The sequence below is a fragment of the Quercus suber genome, unplaced genomic scaffold, assembly GCF_002906115.3.
Source record: "Quercus suber isolate HL8 unplaced genomic scaffold, Cork oak 2.0 scaffold_90, whole genome shotgun sequence".
NCBI lineage: Eukaryota > Viridiplantae > Streptophyta > Magnoliopsida > Fagales > Fagaceae > Quercus > Quercus suber.
In genome coordinates, this window is record NW_027069555.1 from 424,434 (window position 1) to 442,189 (window position 17,756).

Here is a 17,756-nt window from a genome sequence, read left to right on the forward strand (position 1 = left end):
CAAATGAAATTGGATGAGCTTGTTGAAGATGTTATGAATTTGGACATCAACAAAGAATCTATGGATAATAATCGTGGTCATAGTCAGGATTAGTCTACTGCTTGCTCAAATTCTTTTAATATTGATACTTAGCATTTGGCGAGTTCCAAAAATATTATATTTTTGTTGAACTATGTTATTTTATTTTGTGAAACTTTGTTATTTTGAATTTGGGTTGAAGTGTATGCACTTCTTTTGTAGTGTAAAGAACTTATTTCTAGATGAATGTTATATTTTTGTTGAATTATATTATTTTGAATGTGGGCTGAAGACTTAAAGTGTATGCATTGCTTTTTGGGATGTAAAAATAATTATGTCTAGATAGATGTTATATTTAATATTATGTAGGTTGAAATGGGTTGTGTTACATTCGTGTCAACCCAACACAACTCGTTTATTAAGCGTGTCAAATGGGTTGGGTCAGGTCAACCCGCCTTATTAACAGATCGGGTTAGGGTTGAAAGATCATGACACGATTATTAAATGGGTCGGGTTAGGGTTGAGCCATTTAGTCGAATACCCCTACCTCGACACGACACGAACCCGACACACTAACCCGAATTGACACCCCTAGACTTAAGTTCCATTTAAATAAATTTTTATCGTACTCGTATAATTGAGATAGGTGGGGTAGATGGTGAAATTTACTGGAAGTTGAGTATGCTATACTCAACTTTTAGTGGAAGCTGAGTTTACTAAACTCGACTTTCAATAGTTTACCGTGCTCGCATAATTGAGATAGGTGGAGGTGGTGAAATGACTACACCTGGAAGTCGAGTATACTATACTCGACTTCTAGTGGAAGTCGAGTTTAGTAAACTCGACTTTCAATAGTCTACGTGGCTTTTTTTCTCTTTTTTTAATCCACGTCAGAACTAATTTTTAATAGGAAGTCGAGATTGTTAAAATCGACTTTCAAAAAGAGTCCAACTTACTAATTAAGTTTAAACACATGCTATTCGCCTAATATTTTTCTAGAAATGTACTGTTTAGCAAATTTTGCCCACAAACAACATACAAAAAGCGTTGTGCTGTCTGCCAAAAGTAAAAGGGCAAAACTTAGGTGGTAAATACGAATGAAAAGGATATGAATTTCATTCAATTAAATTGAGTGAATTACAATACAACACTTACACACATACACATGGGGAATATAAAATAAAAGACTGAGGTTACAAAATATTTCATCCGCGCCTGTGTCTGGAGAAACTTGGTGATCCTGTAGCATGTGGGCCTCTGTAATTTTTGCTGGGAGAATCTATTGATCTGAAAGAAGCATAAGCAGATTTTGCAGCTTCAGGCACCGAGTCTAATGGAATTGACTCCACAAAGCATGCTGTGTTGATACGAGTCCTCTCCAGCTCTGCCTGAAGTAACTCAGAGCTATACTGCTGTGCAAGAGCCTAAAGCATACCAAAAATATGCTAAGATAGAATATCTAATAACACAAATAAAACGCATAAAAGAATGCTGTAGCAGAGAAGCATTATCACAGCTTCTGCTATTAGGCTAAATCAAGAACCAATCGATATTTAAAATAATTTAACTGGAAAAAATAATGACAAGTCATATGAAACCAGGTTGTCTAAATTCCAGAGACCCTATAATTCCGTTCTGGTCTTCTTCTTATGTCCAAGATAATAAAAAAATAATACCATATCTATAAAGCTGACACGAACCTAGAAACCATAATGAACAAGGCTCGGAGCATCCTCAGTGTTAGGGGTTAGGACATAATACAACAAAAAAAAAAATACACGAGGAATAGTTTCTTACAATCAGGTCATCTGGTGACACAGTCATCCCTAGCTGTCTATCATCTGCAAGTGCATCTTCACTCCCACGAGTTGGCCAGCGATGGTGCCCTGGATTCTCCCAGCCTCAGTCATGTTCTCAGTAGCTTTCTCCAAAAGTACCCCTTGTAAAGACTTCAGTGTCTCCCTTGCATCAGGTGTAAAATATGGATTCAATACGGTCTCGAAATATTCAAGCTGCAGAAGATAAAAATGAAATAATTAACCTTCAAAAGATATCGTAGCCATATTTCAGATGGAACAGCTGCAGGTGAAGTTAATAAAATATAAATTTTGTGATGCATGTGACACTTTTTCTTATACACTTTCAACAAGGTAATCACATCAAACTTTTCCTTTTCTCCAATTTTTCTCCCTTTATTTGGGGTAGGGGGTTGACTTCTCTTTCTTCTTTATTTATTTATTTATTTTTTATAGTTGGGGGTGGGAGATTGGAACCCTGGATGTAACTGCTGAAAACACAGGAGGCGTAAGTTGAGCTACAATGCTCTTGGCGGGGTTGACTTCTCTTTGAGAATGCATACAACATCAATGTCAGTCAAAATCATAAGTTTAAAAGATATATGTATATATTCCCAAACCCCCCCTCTCCCCCCCACCCAAAAAAAAAAAAAAAACCTGGTTCTTGCAGATAGCCAGGAAATTGAACTGTTATTTGTTATATTTCACATGATTATAGCTATTTGAAATTTCAGAAACAAGCAGTTTGATTTTGATTCAGTACTTTACAGTAAAGAATGTTGAACACCATATTTTACCTCAAGCATGAGATGACAGAAACCATTTGCATCAAGTGACCTAAGATCTTTGGTTTTGTTTTCATGGAAAAGGCTGAGAAATGTATCAATCAGCCCTTCCACAAGAATGCCAAGTGTCTTGTCCAAGAGGGGCTTAGCACCAGCAAAAACCTGCAACGAGAATATTACTTCATTTTGAAAGAATATTTGAGCAAGAGAACTGAACTGGTAATTAAGCAGTGTGTAAGACAGTTTTTTGTTTTGTTTTGGAAAACAAAATAATTGGTTTATTTATCTAAAAGAAAGGTTTATGATAATGTGGGAATTAAAACTTTTCATAAATTTGTGGAAGTATGGCCTTTAAATAACATTTATGTAGATCCTAAAGTAAATAAGCAAGTTAAAAAGTTAAAAATTTACTAGCCAACAACATGAACAAGTATGGCATGCATATAAATTTTTTTACGGATAAATAAAAGGCATGTAGTAACTCCACAGCTGCATCACACACACCCTACAAGACACCAGCAATTTAATAGTAATAATTAGGAAACAGCAATGTTTGCCAAAGAATGTTTTGGAAGAAAAAAGAAAAACAAAAACAAAAACAACTATTATTACTACTACTACTACTAACAAATTCCCTAATTTCTTACTTTGACTGCAGGTGCTGCTCCCCAGTGAACACTAGAATCCAGCGAATAGTTCATGGCAGCTGTTCTGATAAAATTTGGCTGATGGGAGGACACAGAACTGTTTAGGCAATGACAAAAAATTCAACAAAGCGCTGCAGAAAGCAATTTTATGTTTTCAAATTTTCAATCCACATCAGCTTGAGATTGTACACATGAAATTGCAACAAGAAAAATACAAAATATTATGTGAAACCATATCTAAGGTTGTACTCTGGTAGATTTGTGGCCACTAAAACTAGCAAAATGTACATTTGTACCGTCTGACAGTGCATTCTTCCAGATGAGGCTCAGATGCAAGTCCTAGCCATTCATATCAACTACTGAGTGCAAATGGCATGCTCGGTTTATATCGTCATTGGCTTATAAAGGAATTTTTTTCAAAAAAAAGAGAAGTAACTCAGAAAAATAAGTTCTCCACCCCCTTTTCCCCTTTGTACTTCTGCAGATCCATAGACTACCAAACAATCTAAATAAAGAGAGAGAAAAGTGAATCTACATAATCAGCTACCAGGGCACCAAAAATCTGGACTTCCGTTGGGTGCCAAAGGGAAAAGCTTCCGATGAAATATTTGGGACTTCCATTGGGTGCAATTTGGAATCCTATTCTCAAGAAGATGGAGAGGAGATTGGCAGGCTGGAAGAGGATGCATTGTCAAAGGGAGGTAAACTTAATCTAATTAAGAGTACTCTCTAAAATTTGCCAACATATTTTCTATTCCACTTCCCTATCCTAGTGGAGGTGGCTAACCGCATTGAAAATTTACAAAGAGATTTTATATGGAGTGGTATTGGTGAGGAACACAAGCTTCATTTGGCGAAATGGTCTTAGGTATGTCTTCCACTGCTGCATATATCCCAATTTCCTAGATTTTAGGTTAAAAATAAACAGAGTGAAGCAAAGTGTGAGGAAATGAGATCACCAAAAAGGATATAATACCTAGAAGGCAAATCCAATGCTAAGGAAAGTTCTTAATTAAAAGAACCATTGTACAAGCCCCAGATAGTTGCTGCCATGTGATGAGTTAGGCTAGTAGTTTTAGAAAAATAGTGAAGAGTAATAGTTTTTTTAATTCATCCTTTTTCTTTTCTCTGCTATGCAAGCAATAAAAGGAGTTTCATAAGTACAAGTAACCCACCCTGTGAAAAGCAATGCCCAAGCATCAAGCTTTAAGAATGTACTACTAGGCCCTGGCCCACCCAACTGGTTATTATCCAAGTTGGACTGTCTCAGTGAAATTAGTAAGTGGATGCTTAGAAGTATTCAGATTCAGGGAAACACGACTTGAGCACTTATGGAAATAGTTGAAGCAGCTCAAAGAAGTATCAAGCTTGGACTCTGTCCACTGAGAATATCTAACAACTGGACTTGACGTCAAGACTAGACCATGCAACTACTCCTACCATCCTTTCCAGGTTGACAAATTGACCCAACTTACTAGATCCAAGTGAGTGAGAGCCACGTGTTAGTAGGCATTTATTCAGCCAAAGCAGCCAGCACTTCACCTTCACAAACAAAATCCCCTTTCTGAAAACTTTAGCAAGGTCCAAACAATCCAAAAAACACATGATGCCCATTATTCATATAGTAGACACGAGTTCAATTTTTTGACTAGGGGCTAACATGAAAAAACATTGGAGGGACAAGAAAGTGGCGCAGGACAAAATTAAAACTGATGCAACACCAGAATTAAAGAGCAGAAAAATAAAATAAACTAGGATCCACGCCTAGGGGCACCTAGAATCAGCACCAAGAATTTTAAGGAAAATTCTAACAAATAACTCTGATTACTCAAGAAAATGATAAAACAATATTGAACCCTAGGTTCCTTTAAAAGAGTTCCAAACTTATTATCTTAATAGGAGAAGAAAATAAATATTAAGGTTGGCAAGTGCCTTCCACGAAAAGCAACAAGTTGCGGATTCGAGTTTGGGGATAAGTCCCTCCAAAAAAAGGGAGTAAGTTTTCGACCAATTATGAATCACCTCTCTAAGACCCCACAAAATGCAAGCTTTGTGCATTGGGTACAAGGAAAAAAAAAAAAAAACCCTACCAGCCTAGTAAGAAAATGAATTAAATTCCTAAACCAAGAAAGAAAAAGAAAATAACAATTACAAATATAAAATAAATATTGATTAAGCCTTAGGCCTAACTAATAATAGGTTCCATCCATAAGACCAATAGTTGGGCCATTGTCTTCTTCTTACACCTATGTCCACAGGTTTAGGTAATTGGATGCATATTTTTGTGCCTGCACTATAGAGTTCAACAAATTATCACCATGCTACCAATTAAACATCTCGTGGTAGACTAGAAGTCAGAGTATAATCCGGACTATAGAGGATAGGTAAACGGAGACGATAGGATAAATGCAAAACATTAATTTATTAGCTCTTTCGCTTCATATCCAGGGAGAAATTTTTCACTCCACCAGGAGAACCACATCATCCCACTCAATAATATTGTGCCATGTTTGATAATTTATTGAGTCAAATTCTAGTCAACAATCTCATAATTATAATTAAAAAAAAAAAAAAAAACTTCCCCTTCACCCTTGCTACCGGTGGCTCCACCACCGCCATCCCCAACTCCAGTGCCGACAGTGACGGTGGTCCTCGCCAATATAACAAAGAAGCCCCGAAAGAATCAGAAAAATATGCAATCTTCAATCTCATTCTTTTTTCCCTTTTTCCTTATTTGGCGTGATGCTCAATTCTCTCACTTCAGGTTCTAATCTCCTCTGAATCAACCAATTTTAATATGCTATATTTCTACCTATACGGCTATACCCACAAACACATACATTTTTCCGTTCAGGTTTAAATATCTAGTACTTCTTAAGTGCCAATAATATATTATTATTCTTTGATTGCTGAGAAAATTTGAGGAAAATTAGAGAAAAAAGCTTCAAAACTTTCCAGATTTTTGTTGTATTTCTGTGGTGTTGCAGATAAATTTGTGCATTAAGTTACATGGTTGTTTTAGGCTTTCGGGAATAACTATGGCGGTTAAGAAAGAATACAACAATGAAAAACTTGGGACTACAGATTTTTTATGTTTTACTAAGGAGGACCACCGTCACTTTGCCATTGGAGTTTGGGGATGGTGGCAGCAATGGAGATGGTGGTGGTGAAGCCATTGGCAACAGAGGGTGAGGATGAAAGTGAGCTTTATTTTTATTTCATTACGACTGGTCACTGGATTGATGACTAGGATTTGACTCAATAAATTGTCACACATGACACAATATTATCAAGAAGAAGGACCACTAAGAATTACTGATGTGACCCTTTAGACTCTCAATGTAGTGAATGATTACTTGGAATCCCACAATGGCTTTCTACATCATTTTTTTAGTATGCTTGCTAAGGGCCCGTTTGGATACAGCTGAAAACTGAAATTGAAAACTGAAAAATACTGTAGCAAAACGTGGGTACTGTAGCACAACTGAAAATATATAAGGAATTGCGTTTTACTGTAGCTCAGCTGAAAACCTTCTTTTTTTTTTTTTTTTTCCTCTCTCTCTCTCTCTGCTATTCACTCCTCACCCACCAGAGAAGAGAGTTCAGCGCCCACCAGAGACCCAGTCGAGGTCTGACGCCGGCGAAGACCTCAGAAGATAAATCCACGGGAAACGTCACCCAGTCCGGCGCCGGCAAAGACAACCGAATCCCACTGTGCACGGTAAGTTTTCTCAAATTTTTTGTTCGTTGTTTTCCATCCTGTTAAGACCCAGTCGTTGTTTTCTGAAATTTTTTGTTTGTTAGCTGAAATTTACTTCATTTGCTTTGATAGAATCCAAGTTGAGTCCTCTCTATTCATTTGCTGGAATTTCAGTTCTTGTTAATGGGTTAATATGATTTATTTTTTACAAAGTTTTTATCTTGTTAATGGGTTAATGAGTTTCATTTAAATCAGATTCTTGCTCCTATACACTTATTTCTTCCATAAGATTGGGTGAAGGGTGAGCCGTAGCATGAACTAATTAGAGTTAAGAACTTGGAAGCTTGAAATAAGATGGGTTTGAATGTTTTTTTTCATTTCAGCGTTATTCTGGGCTTTAAACTTCGGCTACTGTAGCTGGCTTTCAGCGTTATTTTGGGCGTTAAACTTCGGCTACTGTAGCTGGGTCCTACCGCAAAGAAAATCGTAAACGTGCAACGCGGGTCTTAAATGCTGAGGCCAAACGGTCTCTAAGTGATAGGTGATTGGGCTATAGTTTTGCCAAAAATGACAGCATTGAGATGTATAAGTGGATAAGCAATAGACATGCCAAGAGCGCTTAACTGGTACTTTCTAGTGTGTGTTTGGGAATAGCTGAAATTTTCTTTTTCTTTTTGCTTTGCAAATAATCTAGCTTTTAGGAGCATTCAAATACCAGCTCATAGCATTGTATACAGGGACTTTTTTTCTTCGGTTTTGAGCTTGAGGATTCACTTCTAGTGATTCCATTAAGTTGTTTATAGATTTCCTTTTTTCCTTGTACATAATTTTTTTTTCCTTTATTTTTTTTTGTTGTTTGAGCATATTTTTTCGGCTATTTCATTCTTCTATATAAGTAATCCTTCTTCAATAAAACTTTTATTATTACTTATCCACAAAAAAAAAAAAAAAAAAAAAACTACCTTTTAGGTTTTTGTAACACATTAAACATAAAAATTACCAAAAATTATATCTTTTGATAAATAATATGCAAATACTACCGAAAATAAGCAAATGCATTCATTTTTTTGGTGGCATTTGGCATTTCCAATATATAGTATGTAGAGTTTTGAACTGTGTCTATATTATTAGTTAATATTCTAGCACCAATACAATGCGGTAATATAATTGTCACTAAATTAGGTACCTTTGGTGGCAGTAGTAGGCTTGGAATTCGTAAGAATTGGCGACGAATTCAGATCTGTCTCCGTCGGAAGCATTTGATATCGCGGAGCACTCACTCTATGTGTGTATATATATATATTTGTGTCAATACAAAAATAAAAAATTAACAATTCAAAATTCAAAATTAAACAAGAGAGAGAGAGAGAGAGAGAGAGAGAGAGAGAGTACGTGTGGTGGAGCGAAGGAACGAGTGCGGAGGAATTGAAAGCATGGAAGGAATTGTCAGTGGGGACAAGGATAGAACCGCAGAGGAAACCTATTGATTTTGAACTTGAATTTGGCCTAACCACTTCATGTTTTCCCATGCACTAAAGCTCTCCCTCTGATTTCACCATTTCTCTCTCTAATTGATAAGGGTAATTCTGTGGTTTTGATAAAGTCGTCCATGCTAGGTGGAAGCAATGGTCCTAATGAACTCGTCAAGCTTGGTTTGTACGTTCATGACCTAAACAACAAAGCAAGAGTCGATGGTTCTATAACAAACCTGACGGCTGCACCCTGAAGACAACGACCATCTGAATAAGATGACTAGAATATATCGACGGGATATGAAGCTGACGAAGGGAAGCTGAAGAGGATAAGCAAGCCTTTGACAGGCTGACATGGCTTGGCCTCCACGCATAAGCATATAAGGAAATATCTTATGCACCATGCTTAACCCTAATCAATAGAGTCCTACAAGGAAAAGATCTCATGAGATATGCGAATTAAAGAAGATCTCTCCCATAAGGAAAGAATTCTAACCCAAGAAACGAATATCAACCCCATGCTACTATAAAAACTCCAAGACCCTCACAAACCAAGGTGCGCATAATTCTCCCAGCTCTGACACTCTAGAGTTGTGAAAGTTCTCTAACTTAACATTCGGAAGGTCTTTGGCTGGTACCACACCGGTACTTTCCTAGGATTTTTTATTGTTTTTGTTTTGTAGGTGTTGTCTAGTGCACGTAAGCACTGTGTGACTTACTGACAATTTTCAGCATCATCAGGTGGTATAATATTTCTCTTCACTATGTATGTATTTATGGTCTCTAATTTCAACTTCAACTAAGTGCGTGCGTGCATGCCTCTAAAACCAGACAGTTAGGTCACCACCACCACCACCACCACCACCACCTTCTACTAAAAATTTTCAAAACCAACTAGAGACCTTTTTTGTTTTTTTTTTTTTTTTTTTTTACTATTTTGTCTTAATGGCCCATTTTTGTTTAACAATCTATGTGTTGGGAAAGTTTAATGGATTTTTTTTCCTTTTAACATTATTTTTTAAATATTTTAGTTAGTTGTCAAGTTTGCAAAACTATATAGCAAGCTTGAGACTCTAAAACTCGAGTTCAGATTTGAACTTTAGTTTCTAAGACTCAAACTGCATGTGATGGCAGGATGAGGTGGAAAAAAATCCACTTGGGAATCAAGTATTTAAAACTCGAGTTCCCGGTCTTCTTTCACATTTGAGTCTTCCTCTTCCTCAGTTCTTTTCTTCTTCCTTCCACATCTGAGTCTTCCTTTCACATCTGAGTCTTTTCTTCCTACCCGATCTGGTCTTCTGTTCTTCTTCCTCTCCTCCTCCTCTTCTTCTTCTTCTTCCTTCCTGATCTGTTCCTCCGTTCTTTGCCTCTGTCCTTCTGTTCTTTATTACTCTGTTCCTGCTCGATCTGATTTGTTTTGGTCTGTTTCACTATAGAAATCGAGTCTTGTAGACTCGGATTTACTTTTTACAAACTCAAGCCATAAGACTCGAGATCTATGTGGCAAAAAATACCTAGATTAGCAAGTGAAATTCGAGTATTTGAAACTCGATATTTAGATTGAAATCAAGCCTCTAAAACTCAAGATGCTAGTTTGTAGTACTGTTCCTCACCTATGTCAACTTATTATATTCTTTCCCTCACTAATGTTATCCTGCAAATTTTTTCAGTTTAATGAAATATGCTTTTTTTCCCCTATATATAAAAATTTATTATTATAAATAGCTATTAATAAAAGAAAAGGCCCATTTTCAGCTATTGAATTATCAACAAAAAAAAAAAAAAATTATTAATAGGTATTTATTATGAGTATATTTTTATGCCAAATTAAATATTTTATCATAAGGAATTGTTTTATTTTTATTTTGTACAAGGTAAGAAGTATATCACTAAATATTTAGTATGATTTTGTTTGTGTATGTAGTTATATATCATACCTTTAAAAGATAATATGATGTGTCAAGATTCTGATTGAGGGTTTAAATTTAAAATTAATTTAAAAAATAAAAATAATGACATGTAAGATTTGTGAGGTTCCAAAAACTTAAGTGCCAAAATATGATGAAGTTGACCAAATATAGTTGGTCGATAATTCGTGTAATCCATGTGAAAATTTAACAAAATATAATATCTTTTCTTTCTATTTTTCCTTAAATATAAATTGATAATTATGATAATTATTAAATATTATTACATATTTTAAAAATCAAACCGTTAAATTGCATGTTTTTTATTCTCTTAATATATATTTTAAATTTTGTAACAATCGGATATTATATATTATATGATTTATAAGTTCATATTTTATGCATAATTTCAAACTACAAAAACTTGCAATTTAAATAATTTATTGATGAAATAGCTATTGATCGTTAATTTTCTAGAAATTTGCAAGTATGAAGGATATAAGAAGAAAATGTAATTTAATGGTGAATTTTTCAAAATTCACATCTAATAAAAAGATATTTAATAAGCAACAACCAATTTTGTAGTTAAATTTTGTGCATATTCTAATGAATGGTTTAAATATAATATGGAAACTAAATTCAATAAAAATTATATATTAAATAATGATATGTAAAATTGTGAGGTCTTAAAAACTTGGGTGACAACATTAGATCAACCAAAAGTCAAACAAAAATCAGTTGGAGGAATCTTCTTCAACCCACTATGTATTAATTTACAAGACCATCCAACAAGTCACATGATTCATTAAAAGAGTCATGTGACTTAAAGTACAAGTTGATAATTTTTTTTATAGAACAAATGCAATATAAATATATAAATAAATAATTGTGAAATGATTAAAATTTTGTGAATTCACTCCAAAGTACTGGTCCATTGAACTTCTGCAAGCATTAGTAAGTTTTTTTTTTTTTTTTAATTTTTTAATTTTTTAGTGAAAAAGACTAAATAACAATTCAACAACATTATAGATAAGAGCTTTTTCTAAGAAACAAGGACACTCCTTTATCCAAGCAAAGAAATCAACCAAGTCAAAGCTTGTTTAGCTAACAAATGGGCAAGCCTATTGCCTTGTTGTCTCACATGAGAGAACACTGCATTCCTAAGCTCATGACATTCTGCTAGTATCTCATAAATCGATGGAGAAACTGAGGAAGGGGCATGTGAACATTCCTAATAAACGTTTTAAGTAAAATGTTATCTCAAAACCTCATTTTCAAATTGTGTTGATCTTTTTCAAGCTTATATGTTGATTTTTCTCATCTTAAGCAACCTTTATATGATGCTGTAATGTGTAATCTGACAATCAAAATGAATATCTGAAAGTGCTATTCATTCATCTTCAAAATCTTCCTCTCAATGATATAGGCAATCAATACAGAATAGCGTACCAAGTAATGTTTAACTATCCACAAAACCGTTTGAGCTTTCTACCTAAAACGAAAAATGTTTTAAAAACAGAAACTATGGAGATAACAGAAAAGTTTCTGAGTACGATGTCCACTATGTGTGCTTGTCATGCATTGTTGGTGTCGTCATAAATTTTGCTGTAACAACCAATTAATAGATTGGCTCAATGCTTCACTGCTAAGCCCGATTTCCTCTAGTGCGTCGCGAACCCACTTTTCCTTGTTGACCAAAAGTTGTAGTTTTGCTGAATCAGATGGAAGTCCAACCAATGCCTTTCTAGCTTCTCCATAACAGCTTAGGGCATCTGAATAATTATATACTTCATTTTTAATAAAAGGACCCCGAAGATACTTAAATATCCCATGCATTTGGTGATGAACAGAGTCATCTTCAGGGTCTCCCAAGAGTGAGTAAGGACTGCCCTTAGCATGCGATATCTTTCTTTCACAAGCTTCTGAGCAAATTTTGGCATTGGGAGGACCACTAGTGCTTGTACTACTACCACTGCTTGGCCTGTCACTCAGGCAGGTGCAATCTTCCATGGAACATGAACTGTAATTCTTGAACTCAATATAAACATCTCCAACTAGCATCCATGCGGTGGACCAGAAAATTTCAGTAGAATAAGATTGCCCAACAGTAAGAGAATCATCTGCAGAGCTGGATTTATCATCTTTCGCACCAACACTGTATGGTATTGTCTTTTCATTACTTTCACTGACCACTGGGGAAATGAACTTTGTGTCTTCAAGATGCTGAGGCATTGATCCACAAATATAACATGCTGATTCTATAACCTTCAAAGCCTGAAGTGACTCGCCATTATCCTTATAAGCGTGACCAAGTCCCAAACAAGTCACTCCAAGCGTAAGAACAAGTTTCTGCAACACATTGTCCCATTTTGATGTCTGAAGCCATTCCTGAATGTTGCGAGCTTCAATGCAGTCAGCACCACCACAAGCACAAACAGAAGAATTAGTAGATGAATTAGGCAACTTTTCTGTAGTTCCACTGCCTCCCTGCAACTCTTGCTTCGTGCTCTGCAGTTGGCGCCCCAATATGTAAGATTTGATATGCTGACAGAGATGATGCACTTCAGCTAAGATGGATGAAATGGGATCAGCAACCGTTTGAACTGATGCTGGAGACACAGAGCTTTCATTGCCACTGGAACTTGACGCAGCTCCTCCTGGATCCCTTAATTCCTCATCACCTGCTGCTATCAATTCTTGAGAAGCAGATAAATTTTCCTTCACAGAACCTTCTGGTGCTAAATCTTGAAAGTTTTGTCCTGAAGCTGAAGAGGAGACCTTTTCATGGACATCTGATTCAGACATACTGCTAACAAATTCCAAGGATTCTTCCTCAACAAAAGTAACTGTAACTTCAAATTCTACAGAAAGAGATTTAGATGTCAATTTTAGCTGAATTTAAAATGAGCCTCAGCATATTTTTCATAAGCAAATGCACATACAACCTGTTTGGCATAATATTAATTGTAAATCAAATTATATTTCCATGTAATACAACTAAATTTAACAAAAGTATTTATAAAAAAAGATAACAACTCTTTTTTTTAAAGGAAAAAAAGAAAAAAGAAGAGAAGAAATCTCAGATTAAAAGTAATTCAAGAAACATAAAAAGAATTCAGATTATCCAAAAAGAACCTCAAACATCTAGCCCTATTATTAGGAGCCTGCAAGAAACCATCAATTACTAAGAGATACAAACTAGACAATAAATGAAAGAAAACAGTTACTATCTCTTTCACATCAATGAAAGTGAAAGTCTGTGAGCAAATAATACAAAGAATCACTTCGTGTATGCAATAAAGAAGTTCGAAGAATGGTTCTTGGGAATAACAGAAAGATCAAAAAGTTGAATTATGTCTTCTACTTCACTTTTATAAAGCTGCAGAATTTGAAGTCAGACAAGAAGTACAAGTTCACTAAAAATTTGTTGGTAAGTAATTGGATGAAGAACAAAATTGATTTTGGAACAGACCCATTAGCAAACCAAAAACAAAACTTTTAGAAAAGAACGTAGATATGATATTTTGTGTATAACACATAACTAATTTGTCACATAAATCAAAACAAGATGTATGCTAGAGTGGCTACAATGTCAATAGAAATGAGGATATACAATAAACAGCTATATTTATCAAACTTCATTTCAAGAAACTTGAATGTTTAGACAGAGAGATTCTAGAGAGAGATTTGTTATATAACATAATGAAGCAAGACATAATATTTGCATTTTCTAGAAAAAGAAAGATTCTAGAGAGAGAGAGAGAGAGAGAGGGAAAGTAGAGAAGAGAGAAAATTCATACCTCAATCTAAACCCAATCTGAAATTGTGAAATTTACCAACAAGCAATCTATCTATTAGAATGCACGTACATGGATATTTATAGCCTAAGAGTTAGTTATGGATGATGTCACAACTAACTCACATTTATCACATGCCAAAATAACTAATTTTCCCTCCAATTTTCAAATACTACAAGAAACTTGGCACATGTGGATTTTAGTTACAATATTCATTAGGCAAACCTGAAATTAAGCCCTCAGGCTTGGCTGCCTCCTTGTAGCATTCAACTAAGACAACTCCATACCTACCATGTGGCACTTGTGCCACATCAGCATCATCATGTTGCACACTAGACTCTACATAACATAAAATTATATGTAAGATGATTCTGGATGGATTTTGAGTTCAACTATGGTATTATTAAGTATCAAAGCTGCCTTTTTTCAACAGGATTATTAGTATCTTTGGTTTTAGTGTATCAGTAGTCATTAGTAAAAACGACTAGTAAAAAACTGTATGTGAAATCTCCTGCAGATCATGCTCCTCTGCCACATCTTCTTTGTCTTCTCTTCCTGCACAAATGAGGAACTTTTTACTGATTTAAAAAAAAAATCCCGATACATTTTTCTAATTTTGGCATCAAATAAAAATTAAATATTTTTCATCCCGATACCACTGCTTGCTCTGTCTCTCTGGAAGCTGCAATTTACCAAAGAACATGAACTGCAATTCTGGTTATGCTGCCCCAGCTTCTTCTTGAGCCTTTCAACTTCCATAGCCACCTCAGAAGACATTCTCAATTGTCTATTACTGGATTTCCTCCTTGCCTGTATTGAGATCTCTTTACCATTTATCGTATGTAACTCAACATAAACATCTCCAACAAGTGTCCATGCCTTGGCCCAGAAAAGGTAAGTTGAAGAGGATGGTTCAAAAGTTTGAGAATCATCTGCAGAGTTGGAAATGTCATCTTTCTCACCAACACTGTATGTTCTTGTGCATTCATTTCTTTCAATGAATTTTTTCTGCAGTGATGAGCAACTAATCATTGAGGAAATGAACCTTGTGTCTTCAAGATGCTGAGGAATTGATCCATAAATAGAACATGCCAATTCTGCAACCTTCAAAGCCTGATTTAACTGGCCATCCTCCTCATAAGCTTGACCAAGCGCCAAATAAAATTCTCCAAGCAAAAGAACAAGTTTCCACAACTTATGGTCCAATTTTGATGTTGGAAGCCATTCCCGAATGTTGCAAACTTCAATACAGTCAGCATCACCACAAGCACAAACAGAAATATAAATAGATGAAGGCAACTTATCATTAGTTTCAATGACATCCTCCAGCTCTAGTTCAGTGCTCTGCAGTTGGCGCATCCGTCTAAGAGATGAGATAGCCTGAGAGACATGATGCGCTGCAGCTAACTTAGACGAAATGGGATCAGCAACAGTGTGAACTGGTGTTAGAGACACCTTGCACACTGCAAAGCTTTCAATTGCCACTAATACTTGGTGCAGCTTGTCCTGGATTCCTTGATAGTACCTTGACACCTGCTGCTATCAATTCCCGGGAAGCAGGTAAATTTTCCTCCAAAGTCAACTTCACAGATGCTTCTGATACTAAATCTTGAAAACTTTGTCCATCTTCATATGGTTTGTTACCTGCAACTGAAGAGAAGACCTTTTCATGGACAATTGATTCAGAAATTCCACTAACAAAGTCCAAGGATTCTTCCTTTACATTTACATTAGTACCTGTAACTTTGGATTCTACAGGAAGAGATTCAGATGTCAAATCCAGCTTTTCATCATAATTTAAAACGAGCCTTGCAAATTGTTCATGAGCAAATGCACGCACAACCTGTTTAGCATAATATTAAAAGTAAATCACATTATATTTCCAATGCACTATAACTAAATTTAACAAATTACAAAAAAAAAAAGTACGACTCTTAGATTAAAAAAAAGAGTTTGATTGCTCCTGTGATGGGACATGATTAGTTGGAGGACAATCACAAGCCTCCACTCTAGCTGAATGCATAGCGAAATTCAAAAATAAAGATTGGTCTGCACATTTTGATTGATTATGTCTTCTAATAAACTTTCCTCCCTATTCAACATCAGGCCTGCGTTCCACAAAATTGAACAGTTACAGTTGTTAAGAGCCGGTCGTTTCTCAGAAACTCAATGCTCAAGAGTTGTTGATTCTTGAGAGTCAAAATTAGAAACGCAGAAAATTATTAAAATCTATTCTAGTACTTCTGTTTAAATCCATTAACCTTGCTCCCATGAGATGACAAAGAAATTCATTTCTTTATTAAAACAAGGGCATTGTGGAACTAGAATATCAATAAGCAATCCAGAAAATTATTTAATTTTTATTTTTACTCTCTTTCAGAAAAGGGAGATTGAATTAAATCCTACTCCACGAGTCTTTGAATCTGAAATAAGACAACTTCATGCTCAAATCAAGAATCTTTTCATGATCTACATCAACCTCAACCTCAATGTATCAAAGACAATCTGGTAATGTCAACCCCCCCCCCCCCCCCCCCCCACATCTTCTAATAAACTTTTCTCCTTCTTAAACATCAGGCCTGCTTTCCACAAAATTGAACAGATGTTAAGAGTCGATCGTTTCTTAGAAACTCAATGCTCAAGAGTCGTCGATTCTTGAGAGTCAAAATTAGAAATGCAGAAAATTGTTAAAATCTATTCTAGTACTTCTGTTTAAATCCATTAACCTTGCTCCCATGAGATGACAAAGAAATTCATTTCTTTATTAAAACAAGGGCATTGTGGAACTAGAATATCAATAAGCAATCCAGAAAATTATTTAATTTTTATTTTTACTCTCTTTCAGAAAAGGGAGATTGAATTAAATCTGTTAGGACATATATGTTTTAACTTGTTTAAGAACATATGTCACTTAGTTATGTATATTGGCTAATCCTTTGACAAAACGCACTTTGCTTGTAATTGGGTAGTTCTAGGTGTTTTTAATACTTCAAGAAACAATATTTCAAGGTCAAGTGTTGAAGTCATCAAGTCTGTCCAAGAAAAAGCAAGCTGAAGTGCAAAGTTTTTAAATCTCGACACCTCTCGATAGCTACCTCGACACCTGGCTATCTGTCAAGCTCTTCAGCTGATTCTTATCGCAATCTCGATAGCTTCTCGATAGCTGGTCGATCGATCGAGAAAGTTTCTGTCCCCTTGACACCTTCTCGACACCTCCTCGATAGTTGCTATCTGTTGAGATTCATTAAACCTCGACACCTCTCGACACCTCTCGATCGATCGAGGTTACGGAAAATTAGAATTTTCAGCTTTTTGATTTTTGGGCCAGGCTTATGTATTTGAGTAGGGTTTCTTTTCTCACAACCCTAGACTTATATAAGGCTTATTTTAAAGGCCGTCACATAAGAGAATAAGAGAATACAAGGAGAACATATGCGAAAAAGGTGATTGATGCCTTATTCTCTCTTAAAGAAGTTACTGCGTCTTTGCGCCTTAGGGTTTTGTAACCAAGTGCTTCTTGATCTTCATTGTTGATGAAGTGAAGAACTTTGCAGCCAACATTCTTCTTTCTTAAGTTGGTGAGTGAGTCACATACTAGGATTCGTGCAAAGGAGTTAGTCACGTACTGGGATCC

General features: G+C 35.5%; 1 long non-coding RNA gene across 1 annotated transcript; it reads right to left on the reverse strand.

The window, feature by feature from the left end:
- Positions 1-1,158: 1,158 nt before the first annotated feature.
- LOC136067896 (uncharacterized) lies at positions 1,159-2,757 on the reverse strand. Its single transcript, XR_010629304.1, has 3 exons — positions 2,612-2,757; positions 1,816-2,030; positions 1,159-1,442 (listed from the first exon to the last, which is right to left on the reverse strand). It is a non-coding gene; the product is annotated as an uncharacterized LOC136067896 (long non-coding RNA).
- Between the last annotated feature and the right edge of the window lie 14,999 nt (positions 2,758-17,756).